We start from the raw sequence: 12,675 nt of genomic DNA on the forward strand, positions 1-12,675 counted from the left end.
TTTTACTCCTAACAGCTAAACGGTGGAGTATGCAGGTGAGATTACTAAGCACTGACTCAGTGTTATGAATACATTATGTAACTACTCACCACATTATTGCTACTGGGCACATATTGTCAAGTGACTTTAAAACTCATGAATACAATATTCACAAGTGTCCATTACATCATGAAAAACATTATCACATGAGTACTAACACAACGTTTCGACAGTTACCAATCACAAACTCTCAGACCATCTTAATTATTTTTCCTTTGTGTATGCCTCACATTCTCAATTAACAATAATTTATAACAAAGGAGTACCTGTAGATTTTAAGATAGTGGGATTCCCATTGTCAAAGCAACAGAACGTATCCTGAGTTCCTGTTTCCCTCCTTCCCCTAGCCCATGAAGGAATACAGATATGCCCCTTAAAGTTTCCTGTTGAATTATGTGGACTTCCTTTCCAAGGACACTTGTTCACCTTCCTCAGCCAGTCTCCTGGACAGGGCAGTATAGAAAAACAAACAAACAACTGGTTTTAAATGTTGTAATCTCTGGAAGATTATCCTTTGCTAGAAAATGTTAAAGGAACATCACCTCAAATAAAGAGGAGTGGTCGGAGAAACTAAAGGAACATGTGCAATTAACTAACTTGCATGTTACATGGTAAAAAGTTAGATGAATGTGAGAAACGGAGGGCTATTCTGACTAGGATGCTGAACTGAACTTAAATATGTCTATATGCTTTGTTTACAGATCTGAAGTTGAATTTGTAAAGCTTCGTATCTAAATTTCTTCTCACTTAATTTTCTTGTGTGTTTTTCTAAAGGGATATGCATATGTTGAATCCATGGGGAGTTTCAAGTAAGATCTAAAGGTATTATTTAATGGTTGTATTTTTCTGGAAAGAAAAAGGCTACATTAGATTTTGTTCTTAAACTATAAACCTATAGTGCTTGAAGAATGACTGAAGGGATTTTTTTTCAAAGTCCTGTTTTATATTGTAAATAGTGTTTGTTGCCATTTTGGGGGGGGGGTAGTGACTCTCCCTAAGCTGGGAGTCCTCAACCCTTTTGAGCTTACAGGCATGTCTGGAATTCAAATACAGCATGATGGACACAATAGGAAAATAGCTGCTGCAGAAGGCAGAGCCATCCACAAAATGATTGTCATAGATTGACTTCAATAATACAGACTGGTAGATCATTGTACTGTTGTAGCAGCTGCCAAAGCAACATTTAAAAAAAAATCTGCACAGCCAATAAATTCTCCAATAGTCAATCAGAAGCCTTGTTGGGCAAAAGCTCTACCTGGCCCCTCCCATTTCCTAAAAACACTTAGTGGGTGCCAGAAATGGTATTGGCAGGTGCCATGGCACCCACAGGCACCACATTGGGGTCCCTTGCTTTAAGTTTATTGGAAGATCAGGATCATTAGTTTGAATGCATGAAAAAACAACAAAATAGAAGAGTTGTTTTTATGGCTCACTTTTCACTACCCAAAGGAGTCTCAAAGCAGCTTACAATAGCCTTCCCTTCTTCTCCCCACAACAGACATCCTGTGAGATAGGTGAGGCTGAGAGAGCTCTGACAGCACTGTTCAGCAAACACAGTTCTAACAGGATTGTGACTAGCCCAAGGTCACCCAGTTGGCTGTATGTGGAGTTGTACCGAATCAAACCTGGCTCTCCAGATTGGAAGCCACTGCTCTTAACTGCTACACCAAGTTGGCTATAGCAGAAGTCTATGAAGGCCTATGTGTAAACTTTGCAGGCAGCCTGCCAATTATACAAGATGTTCCTTCTGAAAGATGGTAATTTGAATAAAGTAGTGCCTTACCATTACATAACTGCACTGTAGGCAGTTACAACTTCTTTAAAAATACTACATTATAAATATACTGAAACTTTACATAAAGTTATAAACCCTTTCAAATTGTATTTACCCATAAAAACAGTATTTCCTTAGTTTGTATTTTTCCTTCTGCACAAAACAGTAATTACTAACTCAAAATACAATTTAAGAAAAGCTGGTAACTGCAATTTTTGAAGGACATCAACACGTTTTTGAACCACCAGCTTATCCTATGGAAATACACAACTGCTGCTATGATATGTCAAAAATTGTGAGGAAACACATTTTGTCAACTATTCTGTAAACAGAATCTCTCAGACTTCAGTCTATTTAGGAATACATCATTGTAGGCATCATGGTACAGAAGAAACAATGATGAGGATCTTAAGGATACAGCACACCTGGTTGTTTGCTTACACACTTCATTCCTCTGTTAGATTCCCTAAGCCATGGCCAGTTTATGTGGAAAAACTATTACACTCACCTAAGTATTGCGATTTACTCTTTACCATTTGCAATTATGAGAAATATTCATTTATATGGAAGAAAGTACAGCATCTACTCTAGGGTAGAGTTGGAGAGGGGAAATGGAGCAGAAATTAATGGAGTAATATTTTGTATCTACATGGAAACATAAATTCAGTGAACAAGGAGAGCAGGCAACAACAGTATGATGCCCTAAAGACAGCCCAACAATGGTGCCTCTCAGACTTCCCATTGCTTAAATGACAAGACATTAAGACTTTATAAGTGCTGAAAGTGAAATAAGATTAAAAATGCAGTGTTTTTCCAAGTCATTCCCCAGGCCAGACCCCACAACTAAATTAAATATAAACTATCAATTTTTTTTAACAATAAGTAGCAATAAACAATCAAATCAAAAACCCTCCCTGGTATCCTCCTTTTCTTGGTGCCTTAAGCCAGTGGTCCCCAACCTTCTTGTAGTCGGGGACCGCCTCCGAGGGTGGGAGAGAGCCGGCGGCCCGGCCACAGCAGCTGCACGTAAATGCGCACGCGCAGTTGCAGCACATGCGCGTTTTCGCCACTAGGTGGCGCTAACGCGCATGCGCAGAACAGCCACACATGCACGTTTTCGCCAGCAGAGGGCGCAAACACGCACGCGTGGCGGCTCTCGCTGCGGGGGGAGGGGAAGGCAGACGCAGCCTCTGACGGCCCAGTACCATGGCCTTAACGACCCAGTACCGGTCCGCAGACCGGGGGTTGGAGACCTCTGCCTTAAGCACATGCTTATTTTGCTTAGTGGTTAATTCAGGGCATGTGTGAAACCACAGTAATCGCAAGTATACCCCAATTCAGTATAGCTCCGGTAGAAGAAAAAAATCAATTAAATAAAAGCCAGCTATACAGGTCCCTGTTTCACACCACCATTCTCACTAAGAGGGAAAAGCTTAAGTCTACTCCAGCTTAGCCACTGACCCACCACCAAGCTGTTATTAGAACTGGTTTTTTTGTTTTGTTTTTAAACAAAGACTCCCACCTTTTTTCCTTCCTAGTCTAATAAAAACACATGTGTGAGGAAGACTTAGGGCCATTCTGCACAGCGCTAATGTTGCTGAAATCTAACTGTTGTGTAACGTTATTTTTTTAACATTATGCACGACATCATACACGAGCTGCAACATTCCTGCAACACTCCCGCAAACAGCGCTTCGATGTAGCGCTTTTCGGGGAATCGTAAAAAGTGGATTCCCCCTTAAAAAAACGCTTCACTCCTGAGAATAACCTGCAACACATCCGAAAAAGATATGTGTGTTCTCAATATAGCGGTAGAAAAAATGTCCCTCCCTAGCTTGTGCTCCCGAGCTTCCGGAGACGCAATCGCCCCCCCCCTTAAACCAGCGAAAGCAACGAATAAGTGAGGCTTCTTCAGCTGAAGTCCCCCCACAGAAGTGCTTAACAGTAAAACAAAGCTCCCTTCTGCAATTGTTTTTAAACTTTCCAAGCACAATACAGCCCCCTGTTCAACACTGCCTGTTATTTTCGGCCAGAAATTGCACCCATCGGGGGGGGGGGTTTACTTGAAGAGCATGTAAACGATTAAGCGCCAGCTCCTACGCCAGCAAAAAAGTTCTTTCTGAAACATCGAATGAACAAATATTCGTTGCTACTGGTGTTTTCGGGTTTTTTAAAAACAGATTTTAAAGGGAAAGGGGCTTTCCGGGAGCACGAACACAACAGTTGATTGGCTGTTCTCTTTGATTGATGGCCAGGGGCGGGAAGAAGCGTGGAAAAATATTGCCTCCTTTGCTGCAATTCCGGCAAGACTGGAAACTTGTGGGTAACGAAAACAGCGCTAGTGGGAGAGCCTTTTTTCTGCTAGAAATGGCTGTGTGCATTGTCAAGACCTGCCACTATTAATTGTAGCGCTTTACAATAGCGCTAACATTTAGCTACATTGGCAGTTGTGCGGAATGGCCCTTAGTTTCAACTGTACAAACTATGTACAACAGAAGAATTCAACTACGTTTCCCTCATGAGGCCCCAACCCAAATCAGGGCCACATTCACTTCCTATTTCTGGGAAGACCCAAATACAATTTTCATAGTAGCTTGCAAATTATTTTAGGTAAGAAATACATTCTTCCTTATGAAACTTACATTTCCTGATATGTTTTGCCCATTGAGGTTACATGTTCTTGTGCTACTCCCATCCCTAAGTCCAGCTTGAAATTCTTTGTGCCTATTCTCTTTCTCCCTCCGCCATTTACTTTTCCAGTTCGCGTTCTTCCCCACCTGAGGAAACAGGCCTGTAGACTTTAGAGACTGATGACTCTGATGAGGTCATGTCTCACATGTTAGAAAATTCTGACCCCTGAAGAACTTCCACCCCCGCACATTGAGAAATATTGTATCAACTGAACTATACAAAGATCTAGAGTGAAGAAAAGCCACAAAAGCTATATTAAAACTACAAATTAAGATATAGAATTAGATAGTTAGGTAGCAGTTTTGTCACAGAATTTAACTGGATGACTTTGCCATTGTCCAACAAAACCTTCCTCTCAGGACTACTGTGAAGATAAAATGGAGGAGAGGAGAATGATACAAGCCACTTTGAGTCCCCCCCCCCAACCTCACTAAGGAGAAAGCTCGAGCACAGAAATTAAAATAATTTCAACTGCAAGCTCACCTTCTAGAAAGATCAGCAATTTTGTTAAGGCTTTTAGCCTACAAAAAGTTGAGGTAAAGTAAAGTAATAGAGAAAGAAGCAAAAGAGGATTTTAATTGAATTTGGGGGTAAATATTTTAGAGGTGCTTTTATTCACTTTCCATGCTTGGATTATATTCCTGCCTCCCCCCATGGTTATTCTACCTTGTAAATCTGCAGCAACATGCTAATGCCCATATTTTCTAGGATTCAATGGGTTTGCATCCACATAAGTATTTCAGCACAGGGTTCAATGGAAATTATGGGATTTTTCTTGACTTCCTGTTATAATATTAATAAAACTCTGAATGTATAAAATTACACAACCACACATATTTTTATCCAGGTTTTGCTTGCAAGAATCAGTGACTTACGTGGATCTTTCTTCAAACACTGACCAGGTCCATGTCCACATCCACCTCAACAGTCCTATAATATCAAGAACTTCTGGACCAATCATTGAAAACAGGATAAATAAAACAGTCTACCAGATCACTATAACATATTCACCAAAGCAAGTATTTATACAGTTGTAGTGCTAGTTTCCAATGTAACTTCATTTTTGTTAGACTCTAGGAGCACTTAGTTTAGAATACATCACCAAAAAATTTGTGAGACTTATTTCTGAATAAAAGTTTTTTTTCTGATCAAAGTACCCAGACTGAACAAATTGCAAACTCCTATCAAAATCTGCATTAACTTTGTGTGTGTGTAATTGAGCAATCTGAATACAGGCAATCTCTGTCTTTTAGCACTTACCAAATTTAGCCACCCAGGAAGAGCAAGCAAGAATTACAGGAAATGATCTATTACTTAATGATGGGAACCTGCTATGGAGGCGCTTGGTACACAACCACTAGCCAGTACTACCCAATTGGGTTTCTACTGTGCCAGCTTTGTTGATACTCAAACTATGACATTTTTCTTCTGCTCTCTGCCTTAAGAGGAGATCTGAAGATATATCTTTGTTATATCTAGCTCCTAAATCTTCAAGCAGCCATTCTACTTTTGGAGTTAATTTTTTTTGTTCCTATTGTGTCTCATTTTATTCGAGTTGTCATCAAACCTCCTCTTTCTCCATCATAAAGCGATGACAATCTGCAGAACCTGGCTTCCACCCCCACAGCCAATATTCCCATCACATCCTTTAGAAGAAACTTAAACACTTCTAACGAACGCTAAAGTTCTCTCACTCCTGTCATGTTTTAGTTGGTTCTTACCATTCCCTCCCCCCGCCCCGTCTAACAAGGGAACCTTCAATGTCCAAATTATCAGGACTGTACTCTATATAAGCAATGGCTAGGTGGCCCAGTGGGATGCCCTCCCCACCTTCAAGGTGAGCTGTACTTTAAAAACCATCAGAGAAGCAATCCTTGTTCATAACATGAAGAGTCCCAAAATACGGCCTCATAAGCAGCCGCCTGATGGAGGGAAACTTTGCAGCCGTTTCAGCATCTGCTGCATTCATTTGTTCCGCAAAGTGCAGACACGACAACTCCGTCGCCGCAACCGGCCGAGGCTTGCCGCACCGAGTTGCCCCCATCGGCCGCGCCAAGGCTAGCCTTTGCAGAGACGCGCACGCCGAAGCGCTTCCCATTGCCAGAATGCAAGAGGCGCCGCGAGAGCATCAGGTGCCGGCGTTCTCCCTCAAGCAAAACTCCCTCTCGAGCTTTCATCTTCAGGCTGGTCCTAAACAACAAGCAAAACCACACCGGCCTCCCATTATAAACGCGAAGGACGTACCACAACACCGCGCAAGAAGATGCGAGGAAACCGGCACTCGCCGCTGCTGCTCCAAAAGTGCGCGCCCCCGTGCAAGGCTCTGTCAACTTAACCCTCGTGGGAGTTTCCTCATCGCTTGACTCACCCCGCCCCTGGATCCTCCCTCTTGTAGCCCATTGGCCGTCTTGGTTGCCTCTTTCCCTCCCCCCCCCTCCGGTGATGAGCGACGTCGCGGTATGTGGAGGCTCGTGAGTAGCAGCTCGAGTAGGAGAAACGCCACATTCCCTGATAACAATGGCAATACTAATGACGGAGTGGCCGAATGTGCTCGTTAAGCCCGTGTGTCAGTCCCGCCTGAAATTCTTGGCACAGTTTCCCCTGACCTCACTAGGAGAGGCTCCCCTACGTCTATTTAGGTAATACACAGGAAAGTGCCCCTGGTCGGTCATCTTAGTGTTCTTTGAGGAAGGGGAATTTTCCATCCTTCAGCTGTCTGGGACCTGTTCTTCTGGACCTGCCCAAATCCAATGCTGCTCCTGACAACTGAACAGAGTGTTCTGATGCTTGAGGCATCTTCAGATTTTTCTTCCTCACCAGAATCATGCTTATGTCGTTTACCTGAGTGGTATAACAGTTCATTCAGTATAGCAAGTTGACCAAGATGCTGCGTTTCATTTTCTCTTCCAGGTTTCAGTAACTTGAGTGCTGTATTTCTGTGTTCCACAGCCATCAATTGGGTCTGTCTACTCTAAGGTGACCAGAATCAAGGGACCGAAAGGCAGGACTCTGCAGATGAGCTGTAATTCCAGGAGTTCTCCAGGCCCCACCTGGAGGTTGGCTACCTCTGGATTGAAAATATTCCTGGAGGTTTGGAGGTGGAACTTCAAAATAGTTCAATGCCTCAGAGTCTGGCTTTCAAAGTAGCCATCTTTATCTGCAGAGCTGATCATTCTAATCTAGAGATGAGCAGTGATCTAGAGATGATCATAGAGGCTCACAGACTGCAGTTGGGGGGGGGGAAGTGGTGCGGGCGTGTCCCTCCTGGGCTATGGGCTTTGGCCAGCCCTTACCAAGAACTGTTTGTATTTTGGGACACAGACAGACAAGCAAGGGTCCTGCGAGTCTGGAAATTGCAGGAAGATCTAAATCTAAATAAAGAATATTTACAGCCTGAAACTGTACAAGTGAACAAGTAAATGGCTGGAGAGACAAGGGAACTGAAGTGAGCTTGGCCTGGTTATTTAAAAAAACAGTATTTGTCAGGAAGGTCCTATGAACTCAAAGGCATAAGTGGCCCAGAATTTCAAGTAGCATTAGCTTTACAGGGAAGTAGACAGTGAGACTTTTTGGGAAACAAGGTGATCCACTTTTATTAGCCATCGACTTGGCCTTGCGGACAACAATAGGGACTGGAGTTGCCAGCAGTAGACCTCAGGCTTCAGAAGGGCAGACTTCACCAGCCAAGCAACCAAGGGGTGTCTGAGACCACATGCATTCCTTTTGCTCCATTAACTTTTCCACAAAAGGGAAAAAGGCTGGACTGGCACCCGTCTTGCAGCAGGGTTAATCCCCATTTACAGATGGCATTGGTACTGTCCCAGCTCTGGCCTGGGCCTGGCCTCAATCAGGCCCTTATGGCAGGGGAACGTGGATTCTTCTGGCATTCGCTTCCCTGCTGTGGGTGCAATCAGGGTCTATGTTGGTCCAGGCTCATCTTGCAGGGAAGAGTCAGGCCTTCCAGGCTCAGCTCCTCCCCCCAGGAGGGATACGAAATGCCCTAGGTGGCTCTGCGGTGCTACGCAGTGCTGTGAAGTTGCTTGGGACACCTTTTTTCTGTTTATGAATGCAGTATGGCTATTGCGTTCCTAAACAGAAGAAAACGGTTCCCGCCCCCCACCCCCACGCAGAATATTTCTGCCCTAGCGGCCTCATCTGGAGGCAAAAATCTAGGGTGGATAAGGTGAGCTGGCAAAAACGGTCCCCTATGGGAACACAGGAAATGGGGAGCCAAACTGGCCCGTTACAAAGAACTAGCCCAGTGATACTACCAAGAAACTAGTGCTGTTTTAAAATGACATTTATTTTTTAAAATAAAATGAATGCCTAAACAACACATGTTTATGTGGAGCTTTTAAAAGGTATACTCACATGAAGCACAGAGATCAGAGAAGAATCATGAGTTAACCCATATTAAATTAACTGATCTGCAGAATTTTCATTGCATTTATGAAGCTAGGCTCACCTTGTAGTTCAGAGGTCCCCAACTTTTTAAGCTTGTGGACATTTTGGAATTCTGCTAGTGTGCTGGGTGTGACCACAAAATGGGTGCTGCATAGGCAGATTACAAATGGGGTATTAATATTGATTCTATTTATATAGCTCATTTATACCTCACCTTTCTATTGAATGGCGACCCAAAGCAGCGTATATCATTCTCCTCTTCTCAATTTTATCTTCCTAATAAGCCAGTGAGATGGATTAGGCTAAGAAGGTGTGGCTGGCTCAAGATCATTCTGTGAGCTTCCGTGACATTAATGAGAATCCGAACCTGAGTCTCCTCAAAACTCTTAATCCATAATAAATAATAAACAATGCAGTAGGGTTGTAGAAGTCTGTAACCAACCAGAAATCTAAAAGATAGAACTGACTCATAGCATAAGTACTAACATAACATATTAAGTAGTGCAGACATTACAACATAGGATCCTGCTTAAAGTAAGCAATATAGACCAGTCTCTAATCATTTTTCCGAGTAAGTTTGTAAAGAATTGTGTACAATACAACTCCATTACCTATGCAAGAATGCTCTCTTGAATAATCTAGTTTAGACGATGTGGATTTTAAGGGTTTCAAAAAGGCACAGATGTTCGTTCCTTAAAGAATTTAAGAACATCATTGTGGAATGTTGAGGACAACAACGGGAATCATTGTTTCCTTGAAATTTTGAAAGCAAGAGCTCACATTAGTGTCTTACTCTGCATCAGCAGCCCCATGCCAGGCTGCTTCTGGGTATTTGGCCTGGGTTGACCCCCTCTTTCCAGGTCCAGACAGGAGAGCATTTTCCCCAGTACACCTGTTCTGCCCCAGATTTGGGCCTCTGGACGAAGCAGCTGGGACACTGATGTTCCACCACGATGTGCGGTGGTGGGGACATTTCTTTTTTGTTCACAGAACATGGTATTGCATAACAATGCAATACCACATACTTCAAACAAAAAAGAATTGTCCTAGGTGGCTCTGCTGTGCTGCACAGCACACATCAGCACCCTGGGGCAAAAAAGGGAACGCGGAATTATTAGTGTTCCCTTACTGCAGGGCAAATGAGGTCCTGAGTTGGACCGGACCTGGGACAGCCCCATCCAGTGATAAGTTCATGTGGTACAAAGGCATCTGCCCCACTACCAGAAGAGTGGTAGTTTGGGGCAAATTCCTGGTGCAGAAAAGGTCTTTGAGAAGCCATTGGTAACAGCCTTGCTCTGAGTGGAAGAAGAACCAAGGCAAAAACAGTCTAGAAAGTAATAATGATAAACCAATATGTGAAGCAAAGTAATGGGGAAAAAGTAATGGACTCAAGAACTGATTTAATGATCCATAAATGGATGGCAAAAGATAGCAGTGAAATGAATGGTGTGGACTACACACCAGGAAGAAAATCTCAGTAACCAATGGACCGAAGAATGCTCTCCAAGAAGTCCCCTACAGTAGAATAGCACTAACTTCTGAGTAGACCTGATTAGGATTAAGAATACAAAAACCTCTTTTAGGTTATGATTGTGCACATCTAGCCCTAAACAGTATAATCATGCCCTGATCTACTAATCATGTACACCTTCAGGGACTGGAAATGAAACTGAAAGCTAAACCAAGCAGGGTGTGGAAGTTCTCCATCTCTCAAAATGTACTGGAAAGAGTAATCAAAGTTCCACCCTCTCACCACATACATACTCATGAAATTACAGTTTGAAAACAGTGTGAAATTAATATTAATCAGTTAGTATTAAGTGGTATACATAGGACTGGAACAGCATTCAAACATTCATCTGTTTGTTAGGAGCATATGCTATCAACTTAAGTGTAATTAGTGGGAATGTCTTTGTCACAGGTCTGTGTATCACTGATTACAGTGACACAGATGAGCTCCACATGATAATATAGTACTGTCCCATATGCATATCTCCTGGTTGCTCAGACATTTATCAAGCGTTCAGTTCAAGACAGTGGAGTACATTCCAGTTTGATGGCCTGTGAGGTTTAAGAGAGACAAATACTTTAAAGGCCTGAGGCAATGTGGGTTTGGTTGTCCAGACCTTACAACAGGTCTTAGCCTTGATTATACATGTCACTGCTGTACAGGAAAGACTGAGGGAGAGGTATTGGCTTAAAATATATTCCAAAACCAATCTGTCATCTAGGGGTAACATGGATTAAAGTGGTTTCTGATTTATGAAAGCTTATGTCACAATTAATTTGTTGATTTGCTGCTTCATTCTGTCATTAGATTCACCCAAATATATGGTATAAGTAAGCTGATTCAATTATTTCAGTTTTTATTAACGTTTTTTTTCTTAAACCTGTTGCTACCAACTACACTGGATAATTCCAAGTTCTTTCTTGAAAAAAATATGACTAACTTTTCCCAGTATGAGCTCTAAACACCACTCATGATTTTATAAAATCCTGACATGTGAAACAAAGTTGTGTTTTTAAAAAAACATATCAACAGAAATATCTGAATATATGTGTGTGTTTTTTAAGTTGCCTTGAATACTCCGTCTGAATAAAGTTCAGAGCGTTTTCTGTACTTTCTCAGGTTTCATTATGAAGACAGCAGAAACAGCCTGTTGTTGGCAGGAAGGAGTGAGCAGAAACAAAAACAACGCTTAGATGAGAACTGCCAAATTCAAGGGAAATACCTGGAGATTTGGGGGTAGATCCTGGTGAGTGTGGGGCTTGCTCAGGGGAGGAAATTCAGTGGGATAATCAAACCATAGAATCTACCCTCTGAAGTAGCTGTTTGTGAGAACAGTCAGTGTGCCATGAGAAATGAAGTAATTAAAGCTGTACACAGAAGTCTGCTGCATCACTCCATGATTCACTTTTTCCACAGGGAGCAAGTCATTGCATGTTTGCATCAGGTGTGATTGGTTCATTCTGTCACTCCTGATGGAGATAAATGGTAGAATTACTTATCCTCTGAAGTAGCTGCTTGTTGCACCTCTGTGTGAGGCCTGGCTGTAAGCATGCCTCCTTCACATCAGGAGGCTTGCCCATTGCAGTGACTCATGCAGGAACACACCAACATTTGTGCCGTTTTTAATTTCACACATTCTGGCTCTAACTGCCAATTTTGGGGGGTTATAATTTGAACATTATTTCCACTTTTCATTGAAGAAAAAGGCATGCCTGAAGGCTGGAGACCTATAGTTCGATCTTTCAAAAATGTATACAATGTATAATTTGATCTTCTGTCTTTTAAAATGTATATACATTGGAACCTTAACTGGATTGCAACAGCAACTCTAAGAGGAGCGACATCCTAAAAATCATTGCCTAAGAAAGACTTAGAAGCATGCAACTTTGCTTTAGGTGACAAGTGATAGTGGTGAACCATTGTCTTCGGTATCTTTTTGCTATGTTTCCCTTCGGAGGCAAATAGCAGCACCAGGGCTCTAATTTACATTGAGGCAAAAGACATAGAAGGAAAGGGTTAACCTATTTTTCTCAGTCCCAGACCATCTCTGCACTAGCAATATCCCTCAGTTTGTTTTCTTAAACTGCTGAATTTTGCATCTAAACTACTCAACATAGCTTTGTGGCGCAGAGTGGTAAGGCAGCAGACATGCAGTCTGAAAGTTCTGCCCAAGAGGTTGGGAGTTCAAGCCCAGCAGCCGGCTCAAGGTTGACTCAGCCTTCCATCCTTCCGAGGTTGGTAAAATGAGTACCCAGCT

The 12,675-nt window shown here is 42.5% G+C and overlaps 1 protein-coding gene across 4 annotated transcripts in view; it reads right to left on the minus strand.

The window, feature by feature from the left end:
* The window catches only part of STX11 (syntaxin 11), a 40,626-nt gene that overhangs the window by 12,319 nt on the left and 15,632 nt on the right, over positions 1-12,675 (minus strand). For 2 of the 4 annotated variants that reach the window (XM_077350919.1, XM_077350911.1), the window contains exons 1-2: positions 6,749-6,856; positions 5,380-5,434 (exon numbers count right to left, since the gene is read on the minus strand). The exons of 1 other annotated variant lie outside the window; for it this stretch is intronic. The gene's annotated coding sequence lies outside the window, so the exon portion shown is untranslated. Of the gene's footprint in view, positions 1-5,379; positions 5,435-6,748; positions 6,872-12,675 lie in introns of those variants that run through there. One more of the 4 variants, XM_077350929.1, reaches the window with a different exon arrangement.

The sequence above is a fragment of the Paroedura picta genome, chromosome 1 (genome assembly GCF_049243985.1).
Source record: "Paroedura picta isolate Pp20150507F chromosome 1, Ppicta_v3.0, whole genome shotgun sequence".
Classification (NCBI taxonomy): Eukaryota; Metazoa; Chordata; class Lepidosauria; order Squamata; family Gekkonidae; genus Paroedura; species Paroedura picta.